The sequence below is a fragment of the Propithecus coquereli genome, unplaced genomic scaffold (genome assembly GCF_000956105.1).
Source record: "Propithecus coquereli isolate 6110/MARCELLA unplaced genomic scaffold, Pcoq_1.0 Scaffold292, whole genome shotgun sequence".
Lineage (NCBI taxonomy): Eukaryota > Metazoa > Chordata > Mammalia > Primates > Indriidae > Propithecus > Propithecus coquereli.
In genome coordinates, this window is record NW_012148530.1 from 2,121,718 (window position 1) to 2,125,476 (window position 3,759).

Here is a 3,759-nt window from a genome sequence, read left to right on the forward strand (position 1 = left end):
GCTACTGATTTTTATATGTTGATTTTGTATTCTGCAACTTTACTGAATTAATTTATCAATTCTAACAGTTTTTTTGGTTGGAGTCTTTAGGTTTTTCTAAGTATATCTTTAGTAGTCTTATTTGGGTTGAATCTGCTTCATGTTCTCTGACCTTCCCATACCAGGCTATTTCTCTATTCCTCATGTTTTGGAAAGCTTTCTGTTATTATTTCTTTGAATAAGATTTCTGTCCTTTGCTCTTGCTCAACTCCATCTTGAATACCAATATTTCTGATATTTGGTCTTTTGACATAATTTTCTATAACATGTAGGCTATTTTTTCCCTTTTCTTTCTTCTTTCTTTTTTTTTTCTCTGTGTATTTTCACATAGGCTGTCTTCAAGCTCACTGATTCTTTGATCCATTCTGCTGTTGAGAGTCTCTAATGAATCTTTCAGTTTTGCAAATGTATTTCTCAGTTTCAGGATTTCTGGGTTATAAAAATTTCAATATCTTTGTTAAATTTCTCTGATAAATTTCTGAATTGTTTTTCTGTGTTATTTTGAAGATTACTGAGTTTCCTTAGAACTGCTATTTTGAATTTCTGGTCAGAGATTTCACATACCACTGTCTCATCAGGGTCAGTCACTGGTTTCTTGCTTTGTTCATTTGAGGAAGTTATGGTTCTCTGTTTGCTGTTACTTGTTGTGGATGTCTATCTATGTCTTTGCATTGAAGGACTATTTATTCCAGTCTTCCTGGTCTGGCTTGTTTTGGTTTTTATTGGATATGTTTGCTTAGAGATTCTTTATAATTTACCTAAATTTTACCTTGATTTTCTTTCTTTTTTTCCCCTGATAAATTGTTGCCTCCATCTCGTACTACATGGAAATCTAAGATTTGCCTCAATTCTAAGAAACCTCCTACAGCAGTGGCCCCCAACCATTTTGGCACCAGGGAGTGGTTTTATGGAAGAAAATTTTTCCACAGACTGGGAATCGGGGAGATGGTTTTAGGATGATTCAAGCATATTACATTTATTGTGCAGTCAGACCTCTCTGCTAATGATAATCTGTATTTGCCGCCACTCCCCAGAACCAGCATCACTGCCTCAGCCCCACCTCAGATCATCAGGCATTAGATTCTCATAAGGAGCACACCACCTAGATCCCTCGCATGTACAGTTTACAGTAGGGTTTGCACTCCTATGAGAATCTAATGCCGCTGCTGATCTGACAGGAAGCAGAGTTTAGGCAGTCATGCTAGCAATGGGGAGTGGCTGTAAATACAAATGAAGCCTCACTTGCTCACCTGACACTCACCTCCTGCTGTGAGACCAGGTTCCTAACAGGCCCTGGACTGATGTCAGTCCCTGGCCTGGAAGTTGGGGACCACAGTCCTACAGCATGGTGCTGCAGAACAGCCACTCTGATTTGGTGTCTCCTTTTGCCGAGTTACAGACCAGAGTTTACAGGGCTGGGAATGGTGGTCCTGCCTCCCTCATTTGTCTCTGGCTGTCCTCAGGGATATTTTGCCCTTTAGGCACTCCTGATGCTTCCCATGGGTTGAGGCAAGGACAAGTCTCCTCCCAGGGAACCTAAGATGGTTGGGGAAGCTGTTGCCCAACTTGATCTTTTTTTTTTCCAGTGTAGAAACCATGAGTTGCCCAGAAATTTTACTCATGCTTGGTGCTGGAGAGATTGGGAGGAGAGGCATCATGGATATAGAAGTCTGATTCTCTTACTGTCTGCTCAGAGTTTGTTCACTCATATGTGGCCCTGGGAACTGTTTCATTCCTCATATTTGAGTTCTGGGATATTGCTGATGACAATCTTGGTGCTATATATTTGTTTTTGATTTTCTGCGGGAGGGAGTTTAGCCAGCTTGTTTCTGTGCCACCATTTTGAAATCAGAAGTTCCTGAATAATTTGTATTTTGAATACAAATTTGTAGTAAATACAAAAATAAATCATACAACCGTTAAAAATACTATAACACCTTTAACATAAATTTTCCCTATTTTTCGAAATTTGCTTTTTATAGGTATTACAGGTATCTGAAACAAAGCTCCTTCAGTTCTAAATCTAGCATTGGATTTTGTTGGAGAATCTGCAATCTTCCTGGCAATGAGCACAGAGAGATATATGCAGTGACAGGCTGTAAGACATGTGTAACATTGCCGGGCTCCCTGAGGGACCAACAAGCTTGCTGAAGAAGCTGCATGAGATTCCACCCTAAATATCAGTGATGCATCAAACCAGAGAATTTCTCCCAGCCAAATAAGCATGCAATATAGTTTTTTGGAAATACGCATTTCCTGATCCCCAAATACTTCTCTGTACAGCTAACTTAACAGGATAGTCAGAGCTTTTATCATAGAAACAAAAACTTCAACCTTTAAGATTAGTTATTGTCCTAACCAATCATTGTACGTTTATTATTACCAATGACTCCCCATTATGGCTTTTGGATCTTTATCATAAGCACATGTTTGGAAAAGTAAACAGTGAAATAATCAATGTTCACAAATATGAGAGCAGCAAATTCAGCCTAAAATCTGATAATCATGACTAACTGAGTAATAATGTTTTAGCAATAAAATTACAGGATTATTCTGTTATCTAAAAATGTATAAAATAGGAATATAAAAAATGCTGTCAGCAAGATTTTTTTATTTTAGTATGATACTATTCTACCACACACCAAAAAAACAAGTAAACTCAAGTTTTGGGGACTGTTAAAACAACGCATCAATTTTCAGAATATTCTTTTTGTTTGTTTACCAGACATGTTTTAACTTTTTATTTCCCAAAGTATGTTAACTAGAGATGTGTAATATAAAACATCAATATCATCTAAAACATCCTATACATGATACAACATCACATATATTTGGTTATTTATATTGCCAAACTGCTTAGTTTTAACTGGTTAATTTTCATTGTAGCAGAAGAAGAATGAATTGAAAAAAATCATATGGGTTTGATAATCACACACACACACAAAATCATTTTGGAAATCAACTGAAGATAAAACATTCTTCAACCCAAGGTTTCTTGCATAAAGGTCGGTTGTCACACATGACAACTCTACAATGGGAAGCCATGCTTCTTCAGTGCACAAAGTCACATTTAAACTTGGAAAAGAGAATGCTACAATAGTTACAAAATTCAGTATCCTGGATCCAGGGAACATTCCATAAATGTTGCTTGATAACAATGTGGTTGTCTAAAATAAATGTTCTTAAAGAAATAACTTATGTAACATTTGCTACTTTTACTTAAACATAAATAAATCCCACTGAAAAGATAAAAGGTATTTTCTTGTTTCTTTATTAATGTATAAAATTCAGGGGAAATTTTTTTTTGAGGATGATGGCTTCTTCACCCACATATTGGAATATTATTATCATAATTCAACTATCTGGCTCTAGGTTATTTTTCTTATAAAGTATCATGCTATGTAGGATACATAGACAATGTTCAGGAAGGTAAATAAATTTAATATTTTTATTGAAAATGGATAATCTTACTAAGATGTTGCTTTTAAAAAACCCTACTAGATACTATAGGTTCTGTCTACTATTTATATTAATATAAGGGTAAATAGCCTTTGCAAAACATAACAGTATTATTCAACTGGAACTTGTATGGTCTTTCCTTAAAGTATTTTGAACTATGTTGATACCTTGATAGATAATAGAATAAACGTATTTTTGATTCATCTTTGTATATTGGTCTAAATGAGTTAGAAAATAAGAAAACTAATAAAACCAAATAGA

At 35.4% G+C, this 3,759-nt stretch overlaps 1 protein-coding gene across 1 annotated transcript in view; it reads left to right on the plus strand.

The window, feature by feature from the left end:
- BEND6 (BEN domain containing 6) overlaps positions 1 to 3,292 on the plus strand; it is a 96,694-nt gene extending 93,402 nt beyond the window's left edge. The window contains exon 7 of the mRNA XM_012648722.1: positions 2,022 to 3,292. The gene's annotated coding sequence lies outside the window, so the exon portion shown is untranslated. The remainder of the gene's footprint in view (positions 1 to 2,021) is intronic.
- The last annotated feature ends 467 nt before the right edge of the window (positions 3,293 to 3,759 follow it).